The sequence below is a fragment of the Drosophila eugracilis genome, unplaced genomic scaffold, assembly GCF_018153835.1.
Source record: "Drosophila eugracilis isolate 14026-0451.02 unplaced genomic scaffold, ASM1815383v1 contig_2147, whole genome shotgun sequence".
In the NCBI taxonomy this organism is placed as follows: domain Eukaryota; kingdom Metazoa; phylum Arthropoda; class Insecta; order Diptera; family Drosophilidae; genus Drosophila; species Drosophila eugracilis.
This window is the reverse complement of record NW_024573030.1, coordinates 2,043,398-2,058,311: the sequence shown is the minus strand read 5'-3', so window position 1 is coordinate 2,058,311 and position 14,914 is coordinate 2,043,398. Positions and strand designations below refer to the sequence as shown.

At 36.8% G+C, this 14,914-nt stretch overlaps 1 long non-coding RNA gene across 2 annotated transcripts in view; it reads left to right on the top strand.

Annotated features, from left to right (window-relative positions):
• Nucleotides 1–3,935: 3,935 nt before the first annotated feature.
• LOC108104384 overlaps nucleotides 3,936–14,914 on the top strand; it is a 33,926-nt gene continuing 22,947 nt past the window's right edge. Inside the window, exons 1-2 of one of the 2 annotated variants that reach the window (XR_001772298.2) lie at nucleotides 3,936–4,420; nucleotides 4,757–4,830. This is a non-coding gene — a long non-coding RNA (uncharacterized LOC108104384). Of the gene's footprint in view, nucleotides 4,689–4,756; nucleotides 4,831–14,914 lie in introns of both variants that reach the window. The other variant, XR_001772297.2, reaches the window with a different exon arrangement.

Here is a 14,914-nt window from a genome sequence, read left to right as displayed (position 1 = left end):
GTTTCTTTCGCCTCAGTCAGCCAGCCCCCTTGCCCAACCCGCTGTCACAAAATCTGCATCTGCAACAAAAGGCGAAAGGAGCCGCCATTAAAATGGAGAAACAAAAACAGCTTGACTTGTCTTTGAGATTTCGTGGTATTTCTGCTTACGCTGGTGGTTCTTCGATTTTAAGAGAACATTTTAAGGGAATTTTCCGGTGAAAAGTGCGCCTGCGCTACAAAACCATGAGTGGTGAAAAGCTTACTTAGCCGAAGAGAACGCGATTCACGCTTTATTTGCTAATTAAACGCAATTTTCTTGCGATTTTGGTCCATGCTGCGTTTGAGGGATTTCTGTGGTGAAAAAAAAAGAACATCTCATTTTATCATCTTCGGGAAATCAAAAAGACTTTTAAGCCGCCCTGCTAATTGCCGCTTATCCTTAGACAAATATGAAAAACTATGAAAAACAATAAGGAAAAGAAAAGGAGGGAATCAAATATGAATGGGGGAATCCCTTTTTTTCTGGGATCCTCTTGGTAATATCGATGGCCAAAAGTTTTCGCCCATTGGAGGGCACTTTAAAGTTCCCTTCGGAAAACCGAAAGTTGCCCCGGCAAAGCCAAACAAGATGGAACAAGTGGAATCATTTTTCTTGTTTGCCCTCAAACTTTCGCTGCCGCTCGTCGCCCCGGCTCGAGTGTTTACTGTACTGGCACAACATGGCTCAAGTTTTCCAAAAGAAGGATTTTCCACTAAAAATTTGTGCAAATGCCTGGCAGCGGGGGAATGGGCAAAGAAATTCGTTTTTCAATTAATCGCCGCTTAAAGTGTGGTTTATGCACTGTGAGGAAAACTAAGACTTAAGCGTACGTTCTTTGGGTATAGCTTAAAATTCTATTTAAAGTATTTTTAATAATATTAAATTGTTATAAAATAATCGAAGGATTAATAATCAAAACTGCGGACTTTTAAACCGAAATGGTTGAACAACAGAATTAATCCCAAAGAGCATTACGCTTTTTAGTTAATTAACTACACTTAAATTTAAAGTTAACAGTTTATGTGGAGAAAGTATTTAAGTTTTTGGAATTTAAAATATAAAAGGTTGGTTATAAGCCTATATTTTATTGTACTTTTAGATCTGTTATTTTATAATAAGAAAAATCTATAGAATTCCTAATGATTAACCCATTTAAATACCTTTGAATTTCCATGTTTTTCCTTCAGTGTCCTCCGTAATTGCAATCCTTAACGCCATCGTAATCTCAGCCTGACCAAATCCACCCATCCACCATCTCTTTCAGTTGCGATGCTCAAACAAAACGAAGCTTGTTCATTATGTTTGATGATGTCCGTGATGCTGTTGTTGTGCTCAAAGTTGTTTGCTTTTGGCAAGCTGTTTGTTTATTTAAAGCAATTGAAAATTAATTAATTTACTTACGTAACCGAAACTGACACAAGAGCAAATAAATGTGCAATGAACATTCGCTTGCACACAGTGCGAATAGTTGCTGCCGTACCGTAGTGATGTTGCTGCTGTGCAGTTGATGTTGCTGTTGCTGTTGGTGTTGCTTTTGTGATGTTGCTGTTGTCAGTTAGTTAGACACTCACACACCAATGAAGACAGTGACACATACACACAGATAGATATATGTATATATATATACTACCATACGAAGACAGTGGAAAATCTCTGGCAATGACAATGGCAGCGAGGCGTTCAACTTGAAGTTCTGCAGCTGCCAAGTAAAATAAACACACAGCTCGTGAAATCTGGGCAAAATAAAGGGGCGTGATGGGTGTGTGATGGTGTTGTAGAGTGGGCCATCTGACTGTAGGAGGCGTGGCAGTGGTTAGTTCTTGAAATTATAATGAAGCACAGGCTGAAATGCCACTGCATTAGGTGCAAATGAAGTTTCGGAAAATGGAGCGTCAACAGAAAAGTCGAGACGAGTTTGCTTTTCCCTCAAGATCTGCAAAAATGTGTCAAAAAATCCAGAGAAGTGAAAAATAAATAAAGAGGGGGAATCACATTTTCTTTTTTTTTTTTTTAAGCTGAAAGTGCAAAGAATATGCTTTAAGTTTGTTTAGAGTTTTGACTACTATTTAGTTAGTAGTTTAGTTACTTAGAACCATAAAATGTTTATCTATCGCAATGCTAATAAACTTGCATTTAAATCGATTAAATATTTAAAAGCTATAAAATTCTATTACCTAAAATGAAATCTGCTAACTATAAGCAGATTAAAAACAAAATTATGAAAGAGGCTTACGCATTTTCAAGAGATTAACAAAGCTTATTTATCTGCATTTGTTTAATTTATGTCTGCCATTACGTTTGGTTCTTAAAGCTTTGTTGCTTTTTTTATATGCTAAGCAATTAAATAATTTACAGCTTGGCTGCGTGTGCAGGATTAGGCAACTTGTTGGGTTTTAATCAGAAGTTAAATTAAAGCTTTAAGCATTTACCAAAAATTATGGGGGAAATTGAAGAGGACTGCAAATAGAATTTCAAACACGAGATTAAAGTTGTGTACTTAAACTTAAACATAAACTTAAACTTTTATATAAAAGAATTTAGAGTTAAATTTAGGAAGTTTTAGACTTTTCCATCTTATTGTATTAAAAAGAGTTATGAATATAAAGTTTAGTAACCTCAACCTACTATAAAAAATTATAATCTTAAAACTATCATAAATTTAACAAAAATATACTAGTAACAAGACCCGAATAAAGTAGCATCTCATCACAATTTCTTCACCCACCGACGACAGATCAGTGTTGCCAAATTTGTTGGCCGCCTTGGGCCAAACTTTTTAGCAATTGTTTGCCTGTTTTTCCTTTACTTTACTGTGACTTCCTGCAGTAGCAGTACAAAGAAGCAGTAGGAGAAGAGGGAGAACATGATTTGCATGAAAAGAACTGCAGACGCAAAAGCTTCTTGGGAATCCACTATTTTGTATATCACCCCGTTCTTATACCCTAACTTAAAGTACATCAACTTGTTGTAGAAGAAACATATATATAGTCTAAAATTATAAAAAATATTAAAAAAGCAATTTTTTTAAATTAAGAAACCTTTGAACATAAATTTTTTAAAATTCTAATAAAATATATTACTAATATACATTTTAAGGGTATTTAATTAATCGACTTCTTATTTTTTCATGCTAGACAAATCATCGAGTGCGAATGAGATGCAAGTAAGTAGGTGAGTGTAATGGCAAATTCAAGAATTCTTGCTGTTACTTTTGCAAACTGACAAATACTTACACACATATACCACCGACATCGAGTGGCTTCATGTATTTGTTGTTGTCGTCTTGGCTTGGGCAACTCACGCGCTCTTCGTCTTCTTTTTCATCCTGCTCCTTTTCTTGTTCTTGTCCGCGTAGCTCTGTTGTTATTGTTGTTGTTGCTGATGTAGCTGTTGTTATTGCTCTACTTATTGTCACATGACAAAAGCTGACGCGTCATCATTATCTATTGTCTTGCTGTATGCCCATGGTCTTGTTGCTGTTGTTGCTGTTGCTCTTCTTCTATTCGCTGTTGTTGTTATTGCTTTAGCTGTCGGTTGTTGCCAACAATTGCACACACGTCAGCAACATAAGTGTTGGCAACATTCGCCGCCCGCTGAGGCTGCTGCTGCTGCTGCTGTTGTTGTTGTTGCTTAAGCAGTTGTTTTAAGCCTTAATTAATATTAAATACAAACTATGGTATTTGCATTGAATTATTTGGTAAAAGAAAAACACCAGGAGCCACAGCCTTTTTTAAGTTAATTAACTTACATGAACAAGTAAACAAAATCCGATCAAATTAAACTGTAAGAACTTTTTTGTTAGCAATAAGCTTGTTGCTATTCACGCTCATTCACAAAACATTTTAAACGCTCGTTCCCAAGACCAATTTCTTATCTCGACTGATCCACCGCTAGCTCGCTTTGTAACTGTTCATAGGACCAAAACAAAAACTTGCCAAATTCAGCAGCAATGCAAAAGGAAAAGACGAAAAGAAGAGAGGGGGAAAAGAGCTAGCTCGTTCACAAGACGAATTCCTTATCTCGTCTAATATCACGCGGCCGAAAATCCAACGCTAGCTTGCGTTGTAACTGTTAATGAATGGGACCAAAACAAAAAATTGCAAAATTCAGCCGCAATGAGAAAAGAAAAAAACGAAAAGAAGAGAGGAGAGAGAGCTAGCCTCCAGCGGAATGCAACAACAACCATGGGATTTGGGAATTTTTACTGGAAATTTTGAGAGCAATTACCCTCTCCCTTTGAATATTTCTCCCTGTCGATCAGTCATAAATTGACTTCTGACGAGAGTGGTTGTGCTTTTGTGTTGTTAGTGAATAATTAAAAAAAGTGATCTGCAAGTGGTTTGGTTGATTTACGCTGCGAATATGTGATATTAATTTGTAAAAGTGATATTGAAAGCCGGTAAGCTAAGTGATAGAATGTAGTTTATGTGTGGTGAAGTTTATCTAAATTAAATGCATTTATCTACATTCTATATATGTATGAACGAGTATATACATACACCTATGTACATATTGGAATAGCTTATATATAACAACTACACTACTAACATATGTATAACAAGAGTTTGATATAGTTAAGTGTTATACAAAGTCGGTCAGGTGAGTGCTCTTCCACTGGAATGGTTTGAGCTGCTAATATTTTACAGTTATATATTAAAATTAGTAGGGTGAGTGAAAAGATAAAGTTTATGTGTTTATTCATAATTTATCTAATACAAATTTATTTCCCTTTTAGTACATATACGAGTCTACATACCTATAAACCGGAGTGGCTTAAGCTGGAAGTTTAAATTAATTTAAAAATGCGGGGTGAGTGAAAAAGATATATATATCCTTTCTTATTTTATAATTATAAGCATGAATTTAGGGAAAAATATTTGTTAACAAATTCTTAAAGTAAATTAGTGTGGAAATTTATCTCTTAAATTCTTGACCATACAAAAATACGAGATGCGTGCGTAGCCAAAAAGTGAATTTAGGCTGGAAATGATTTTTCGTCTTAGTTACTGCTTTTAATTTAGTTTACTGCCGGCTGACTGTTAGTCGGGGGAAATTCAGTCAGTCAAGGTTCAAACGAGTTGAAGTCGAGAAGTCGAAGAAGTCGAAGTCGTGCCTCTGACAGTCGGGAGTACGTGACGCTTGAGTTGCCATGTCCTGACGTTTGACTATGCTGATGTCTTCATCAGGGCCAGCAACTCACCCATTTCCCCATCTCTTCCGACGCCTTTCCCCATATATACACACACACACACACACATTTCATTGTGTTGCGTGTGAGTGTGTTTGTGGGCATAAGGCATAGACGGAAAAGAGTCAAGGCATAAGGAAAAACTATGAAAAAGCGCAGCCGCTTTTCCACACCGCAGGCACGCACACTTAGACAATGGGAAATGGGAGGGAGGAAATAAGGGGAAAGAGGGGGGTGGTACAGACAGTCGGACAAAGGCAAGTCAATTTAATTTATTTTGTCACTTTTGTTGTTTGACAACGAATTGTTGCTGCTGTTGCTGTCGCTAGAGTGACATGTCACTGGCTCCCCACTCAGCACCACCCCTTTCCACACACCTTTCGCCACCACCACTACCCCTGCCCCCCTTTTGTCTGCCATTTGCTGACGCATTTAAATTTCTGTTTGCATTGACATTCGACAGCGATTGACTGACATTCGCTCGGTTGAGAATGCGACTGCCACAGGATTCCGCAAACGGACTCAATTACCCAGTTGAAAAGCAGCAGTGGGAGGAGGGAAATGGGACAACGGTAGAACAGGAAAAGCGGAAAAGATAGGAGGTAGTTGTCGATAAGCCAAGGTCAAAGAAAGTTAATTAACCTGCGATCCTCACTGGTAGAAAGAAACTTGATTTGGAACTTGTTCCTCGAAGGAAATTGCTGTCACACATGCCTGGAAAACTTACCCTTTCCACTTGATATATTCTATAAATTTGTTTTTTTTTTTAAATATCAAACACTTGTGCACTCTTATCGGATGATAAAATATTTACCAGAATTTTCACATTTTCCAACAATAATAATTCAAACACTTCAAATCGATTTCCTTGACAGTTTAGCCAAAAGAAACAAATCCGAGAATTAGCATATAAATGTTGTTACTGTAGATATATTTATGGGAAAATCTAGTATCTAGTGGCCATTAAATTTAATTTGGCAACGCATTCAAGCGCACGCGAAAACTGTCTGGCAAAATTGTAATGCACAAATTCAAATGGAAATTGATTTGATTTTCATATTCTGTGTCCCAGGCCATGCGAAATAAAATATTTACAATTTAATTAAAGTGCAAAGCTGCCAAAAAACATGATGGGCAAAATGTCCATGATGCCTACGCTCCTGCTGCGTATGAGTAATGTTCCAGTTTTTTGCCCACGATTACACATCCGCAATGTTGAGCTGTCACTGCGCGACCTTTTTGTGTTTTTTTTTTTTTCTTTTTTTTTTTTTCATTTGTCCATGGTCACCTCTTGACCTTTTCAGCTTATGACTTATGTAGGGAGAAAAAAATAATAAAAACTAAAGAAAGTTTAGGAAAAACTTGGCCAAACTTAAGACTCACTCTAATAGCTGCAAAGTGCAACTTAAACTAAAAACTAAAAAAGAAAATCAGGTTTTTATGATTCACAACTGCTGACAGCATCATCGATTCTACTATAAATTTAACCAAAAAGTTTCAATTTCAAATTTATGCCCTGCATTTCAGGGGACATAACTTTGGCCTTAGCCCAAGGTATTTGAAAATTTTCTTCTTATTTTTTCTACCTTTATTTCTACCTTCTTTAGCATTTTCCTAGACCAGCTAGCAAATGGTCAGTCACGTTTGCAAATTAAAATTTCAAAACCTTCTCATTACGAATTCCAAAGCTAATATAACACAGGACTACAAAGTTTAAAGTTTATTTAGAGGATAAGAAAATTTTTCTACATTTTTTAGAGGCTTTTCAGCAGCCCTAGAAATATTCCATAAATATTTTTTCCCACCTAAAATCTTTAAGAATTTCTTTTCCATAACATTTTCCCTGTTGACCTGTGTAATTCGTGATGTTTATATATTTTTTCACCCCGAAAATGAAGCAACTCAAGAGGAAAGGTTAAAAAGTCAAGCGGCTTGATGAGGGATTCGTTTTTTTTTTTGGTTTTTTTTGTTTTTTGTGTTTAAGGAACCGGAGTTCCCCATCATTTTGGTGTCTCATTCTTTGGCTCATAAAGCATTAACACGTCCCTTTTTTTTTCTTCTTGCTTTTGCCCTCAACGGTTTTCTACGCCATTCCATTGCTAGGAAGTTGGTGCGTTTCGCGCCCCGCAGCGCATAAATTAATAAAGTGTGTAATTACAAAGTTCATAAACTTGGCAAACGCTCATCTGCCATACATGACCAACAGCAACAACAGCAACAACAGCAACAACGAGCAACACGAGCAACTTGAGCAACATGAACAGCAGCAACGAACAGCAGCAACATCAACAAGGGACTCGGCAGCCCGAAACTCTTTTCGCAATGTCGCCTTTTGTTTTCCTAGGACGAAAGCCTTGAAATTTTGAAGGGTATGATGGGAATAACCTAAGCTTTTCTTAGGAAAATTACTTAAAATTAAAGGTTTTATAAGTTTATTTAATTTGCTTTAAAAGTGTTTTTAAAAAGTAAAAGTAATGTCTGATTTAAAGTTAAAATTTAAGCAGAAATTTCTCCTCTTTTAGTTCTATTTCTTCTTTCTATTTTTTAAATTATAAATAATTTTAAATTATTTAAAATTAAAATTAAAATATCATATTTAAAGCCAGTTTTTTTTTAAGCACCCTTTAAATTTTCTTTAATTTCCCTTCATGATTTCCATGAGAGCATCTTGAATTCTAAACATTTTTATTACAGCTTGCTGTAACCCCAGAAAATGTTCTTTTGTTGCTGCTGTGGCACTCAATTATTTCATTTGGTTACACCCATTTACACCTGCCCCTTTCAACGCCCCCCTTTTCATACCCCTGGTACTCCTTCTCCTAATGCCACGCCTTTTTCTAGCTTGCAGCCCTTTGAAGAGCTCGTTTGTGTTCTAAAGGTGCGAATTGTTCGCCATTCTGCATATTTTATGAGCTAATTAACTGACACACGGCTAGCGGTGGCCCATTGGGAAAATCTAAACTCCAACCGCTCCCCCCCCCGTTGAATTTTCCTTGTTTCTTCGTTCTGCTTCTACTCTCTCCTCTAGCTGGCAGCTGGTTTAGATTTGGGTAAATAATAGTCATAAAGTTGTGTATTTTGTTATTGTTCGTGCGGTTACTGTGGCGTTGGCAAAAATTTTGTACAAATATTCCACACAGGGGGCAAAAAAAAAAAAAAACACAAAAACGAAAGAAGGTGGCAAAAGTGGGAAAAACACCGGGAAATTTAGCTTGTATCTCTAATTAGCACAATATATATATATATAAATATATAGTATATACATGGTATAGGGGGAGAAAGAAAAGCCACTCACATTGTGACAGCAACTAATAGGTGCGTAAACGATGTTTTCCATTGCATACTTTGCGGCGACTTTGGGGGATACTTCCGGGAAAATGCTAGAAAAATCGCAGGAAGTAAGAGAAATCAGTGGGCTCACCAAAGAAGTGACATGACTTTTCTGCTGAAGCGTGTTCATCTTTCTTCATTTCCACCTTCTCGCCACCGCTTGGCTCTATCTTTTCCCCTGCCTGTTTTCCACTGGGGTTTCTTCACCCCCTCACCTCCCCAGGCCAACCATCAGTCTGTGCCCCACCCACTTTCACCCCCCTGGGTGCGCTCGTTATGCGCGTGCATGTAAAACATTTCCGTGTTTCCGCTACAAAAACTTTTTTTTTTTGGCTTTTGCTTTTGTTCCAAAAACCTCGAAAACACACATACACTTGCACACCTACACACCAACACACACACTGTGAACACCCTAATATTTTGGGTGTTTATGTTTTTGGGTTTCTAGATGTCAGGGAAAGTAGATGATAGATAGGTTTAGGAAGATCAAAAGGCTTAAATAGATTAAAATTAAGTTAAAATTGATCATTAAACGATATTCTTATCGATATTATTTATATACTTATCGATACAATAAATATTCAATGAATCTTTGTTGATTTTTGGAATTTTCAGATACTTCAAATACTTTATTAATCGATATTATTATCGATATTATTTATATACTTATCGATACAATAAATATTCAATGAATCTTTGTTGATTTTTGGAATTTTCAGATACTTCAAATACTTTATTAATCGATATTATTATCGATATTATTTATATACTTATCGATACAATAAATATTCAATAAATTTTTGTTGATTTTGGGAATTTTCAGATACTTGTATTACCTTTTTTATTCTTTTTTTATGTTGAAAAAATAACAATAATCGATTTAGGAAATTGTTCGAGGAAATTCTTTTAACAAATTGAATTTTTTACCGAATTTTCCAACTTTTTTTTTTTTACAATTATTTTCCTACTGCATTCAAGTTTCGTTTTGCTACTTGGCGGATTTTATTACAAATTTTTGCCGTTGCTCAACATTTTTTATTTGTATTTTGTTGTTGTTATTATGGCTTTTGGCACAGCATCTGATAAAGCGAGCCAGAGGAGAGAGCCAGAAGATGATAAGCAGGGTGGTGGGGTGAAAGAAAGAGAGAGAAAGAGAGATAGAGAGAGAGAAAGCAGAGGAGAGTTTAGCAAAACATCGTAAATTTGTGTATAATTTGAGGTTTTTTCTTTGCCAAACAACAGCAGCGGCAACAGCAACAGCAACAGCAATAGCACCTAGAAAAATTCCCCAACCCCTCCTCTTTTTAGGTACCCCACTACCCACTACCCATCCCCCCATATCCCATCAACCCCTCGCAGACATTGTTTTGCGGGCAAATATGTAATTTAAATTAATTTTTGTTTTTTAAGCTTTTCATAGACGATGTCTGTTAATAAAATGTTTTCCAACCAACCCAGTTTCTAGCCAACTCTGCCCTCTGCACCTGCCGCCGCCTCTGGTTACAGTTACCCCTCTTAGCCTCCCCTTTTGCCACCCCTCCCCCCTCCCCCTTTTTTTCTCAGTTTCCATCTTGACTCAAACTTTCTTCATATAAAGTTTTTGGCAAAGTAAGCAAAAGATGCTGGCGTCTTCTACGTCCTCCCTGTCGTTTTTCCCCTTTCCGCTTTTCATGATGGAATTTTCGGGAGTTAACCAACCTCATTCCACCTTCCCCTCCCCTTTCTCTTTCTCTTATCTATGATGCATATCTATGTATGTGTATTCTGCATGTGTATATATGTGTGTGTGCAATGTGGGCGTGACCATGCTGGCAATTGTATAATTTTCATAAATTACGCTCCATTAATTTCTGACGCCCCCCACAGCCCCCCTTTTTTGCTTAACTCCTCTTCTCTGCTAACGCCCCTTCATCATTCAGCTAATGCAAACACTCCAAGAAGGGGAGGGGAGGGAGCACTTTAGGGAAAGAGTAAGGTTAGGGAGCGGAAGGGTTCACAGTGGCCTGCAGAAAACTCTTATCAATCTGCATAAAATTTCTTAGCAAACAAAAGAAATTGAATGGAAAATTTGAAGCAGAAAGAAAGAGACTTATCAATTTGTAAAAATTAATTTTTGTTATAAAAAGAGGTAAAGAAAAAAATAGTTAAAAAATCCTAAAAAATATCTCACAATAACCCTCTTATTAAATATATTTTAACTATCAAAAAATCATTTTAACACCACTGTGCCGTGATGGTCGCCAGTTGCAGTTTGGCCACCGCATTTGGAGCATTAATAAGGCGGCCACATTTTTCTCCTCGGATTAAGTGCGCACAGTGGGCAATGACTTCGATGTCAACGCTACTACGATGGCAGGGCAATCAAAATTATAAATTACATATTAAGCTGCCTGCCCGCGTAGCAGTAATTGCCCTTGTCCTTATTTTCGGGTAACAGCCAACAGATTTTTTCCCACCCAGTTTTCCCCTTCAGCTTTTCCCATTATCAGCGTCATTTGGAACACTTAAACTTTTGCATTAATATCGAGAAGGACTCAACCCTAAAAGGGATGGGAATTGCACTCGCTGAGGGGGCGTGTCGCAGCCCCTTTTTGCCCAGTGACCAGTTAATTTGGCTCATTTATTTCACTTGGGTTTTTCTAGAGGGGAGTGGTGGGTTTGGTAGGGATGTTACTAGGGTCTTTTGGGGATTTTTACCCCATTTAAGGGTTGGATAAATTATCTTTGGTCAAGGGGAGTTAAATTACAAGAAAAGTGGTGGCTTGACAACCAAAATTATATGAATAAAGTTAATAACAACAATGTTGGTAGAAGGGAAATTGTGAAAAAGAAAAGCTATGGGCTAGTAAATGTTTTCTAACATAGAGGAAGATATCGAGGAATCGATAACCAAGAAATGCTATTTTTCTGAAATCAATATTGCCATCAAATTAAGCATTTAATTAAAGCAAATTGAGTTGATTGGCGGATAATTTAGGCTATGCCATTGGGGTAAGTGCTTCAGGACATTCGGGCTTGACCAATTAAGTACTGTGTTATATCCTTTAGCCGCTTCTTGCTACCTGCCCCCCCCATGGGAATGTAGGCCAAAATAAATGGTCCCGAAAGGAATCGATAAACTGACAGGGTAAATCGAATTAAAATTAACATTTTCCCACCGCCGCCGTCACCGCCGCCGCCACTTTGTCCCGAAGCAAAAATCCACATGTGGAATGCGAAAATGCGAATGCGAATGCTTTTCCCTCTCAATAAACTTCATTAAACCGATTTCAGTTGGACAACTTTGGTTACAATTCGAAAATTCGGTGGAAAACGATGGGGGTAAAATGGGTTAACCAACATTTATATATGCATGTGTAAGAATTCCATCAGTGCAATTGTCTATGTGTTTGTGTTTGTGTGTGTGTGTGTGTGTGTGTGTGCTTAGTCTAATTGAAACGGATGACCGCAGGATCGGAAAGAGATGGGTATATATAGCAGAAGAAAGGAAGGGAGAAATGTGGGTTTAGAATTTATATAGGGATGTTAGAGAAAAAAAAATAAAAAATAAAACTATTTTAATAGATAAATATCGATATGTTATCGTTTGTCAATTAAGAACAATCGATTTAATCGATATTAGTTATCGATTTTTATAGAAAAGGTTATAAAATATTTTCCAAAAAATCAATTAAGTTGACCATCCCAAATGGCAAGAAAAATATCGATTTTTTATCGTCTATCAAACAAAAGAAAAATCGATTCAATCGATATTAGTTATCGATTTTTATAGAAAAGGTCATAAAATGTGAAAATATCGATTTGTTATCGTCTATCAAACAAAAGAAAAATCGATTTAATCGATATTAGTTATCGATTTTCATAAAAGAGGTCATAAAATGTTTTCCAAAAACTCAATTAAGTTGACCATCCCTAATGGCATGGCCCATTTGATTTCATGTTTTAATAATGCCAACCACAATTCCATGTTTTCACGTTTCATTCCATGCCATTTCATTCGATTTCATTCGTTTCATTTCACTTCCAACCAACTCACAGAGACAGACACAGGCACCTCCTTTGCTGCCATCCTCGCCCTCGTTTGATCCTTTTGTGTCCTTGTCATGTCGTTTGGCATTATTATTACGGATTTAACAGTAGAGCCCATGCCGAACACAAATCGCTGAACAATGGATGCCACTAAATATTAAATATTTATAGCCATGCCATGCCCCTCCGGGGTCCCTCCTCCGCTGGCTGCCCTCTTCCCTCCCTCTTCCCACCATCATCATCATTGTCAGCTGCATTTTATATATTTTCATTTTACACACATTTTTTTTTTTTCGCCATCCCCTCTTCTCTTCTCTTCTTCACCACTTTTGGTTATATTTTTGCAATTGCATTTCTGGTCCATTGCATGCAAAATGTCAATTTTTATTAATTAAAATTGCCGCAAACGGAAACTGACAACTGAAAGGCGGTTAAAACTTATCCACATTTATCCGTGGCAGCAGGCAGCCCTTTCGTTCTTCTTGTTGTTGTTGCTGTTGCTGTTAAGCTGTTCCATTTAATATGCACAAAATGAATAAAATCAAAATCAAATTGCATTTGCCATTTACAATTTTGTCATTGCCAACATTTCGACGCATCATATGCGGCGTATGAGTAATGCGGTAATGTTGCCCCTTTTTCTGTTCACTTTCCTTTTTGGTCCGTTTATGGAGACCGATTTAAGGCTAATTATGGCGCATCAACGACAAATTGAGACGTGCCATAGCACATATGCACTTAAATTCTTTATATATATGTATTTACTGTAAATTATATAGTCCTGATATATATATAAATATCAATCAATTACGTGAAGCAGAAGGAGTTGGAGGAGAAACGATGCCCAAACCAATCTGTGTGGCAAGGCTGGCAATCATAAAACTCACTCGATCGTGCAATGAATAATTTCCGCTTTAATAAATTTTACAGCGCAAGATGCGATTTGCAGTGTGATTTCAGTAGTAGTAGCAGGAGGAATATATGATATATATATATACGATATATGGATCCATAAATATATATTCGTTATTATGATTGATGAATAAATAACTGATTAAGGCTTTGATTTGCTTTCGTTTTGAGGGGAGTTTTATACTCATTTTGTTTTTAATTTTAAGTTAATTTTTATGGCAATATTTTTTCAAAAATATTAGCTCTTATTTATTTAATTTTTGATAATAACAGAAAAGCGTCTTTATAATTTACATTTTCTTGTTAAATTTTACAAAGTTATTAACTAAAATTTAAGTTAAGTTAAGTTTCCTAAGAGCTAAAATAGTTGAAAAATTTTTCGGAAATATTTAAATGGAATTTTATTCGCCTCTCAACCCACATGGCTTGGCAAAATGCTACACTTATATATATTATATATATAAAGATATATATATATATATCTACGTTGATATATAGAAAGATGATGCAAGGGTCTGTGGTCCTTCAATATTTATGGCAACATGCGAGCTGCAGCACTCGAGCACTTGAGCCATTTTCGTTGTACGATTTTCCGACAGCAGTTGACAAATGTCGAGTTGGTCGAAGGAAGGAAGGAAGAGGAAGCCAGCGAAAGGGATATTGGATATATATCTATATATATGTGTCGATATGGGATATGGGAAATCAGCGGGAATAATCGTTGGACTAAGTTCATTTCAGCAAAATCCACAAAATGGATCGTTAACACTTTCAGCTGAAGAAGGAATTGAAATGTGTGGTTAGATGTCGTTGTAGATGTGAATGTGGGATTGGATTTGTTTTTCCCTTAACGGGAGATGAATTTTACCCTTGTTCTATCTCTTCTCTTTCTCTGATATCTCTTTCTCTGTTACACTTAACTAATGGTACTTTAATATTGACTGACTGTGTCCCAGCCTGTCCCTGGTCTGATCTGGTCTGGTCTGGTCTGGTCTGGTCGGGTCTGATGTATCCAGGGTGTATGTCCTTGCGATGATGGGAACTGCCAACAGCTGCAATTTTCGTGTGTGCGAGACTCAAATGACGATTGCGATGGGGGCAGAGTACACCACACACACTACATACACACACACACATACACACAGAAAATCCAATGGCAGGGGGCAATCAAGAAGGGGGCATACTGGAATTTTTGGTAACTACATGCTCGAAACCAATCAAAGCATCGAAATGGAACCCCTTACACTGGCATTTCAATGAATGCCCGAAATCGAAAAGCGAGAAAAGCGACTAAAAAAATGAAGGAAAAATGTGTGGAAAATGAATAACTCAAGACGCCGACGATTGGGGACAACGCATGACTGAAACCGAATATGTAATAAAAAAAAACGCCAAAAAAAAAGAAAAAATAAGAAGGAAAGAAAAGAGCAGTGG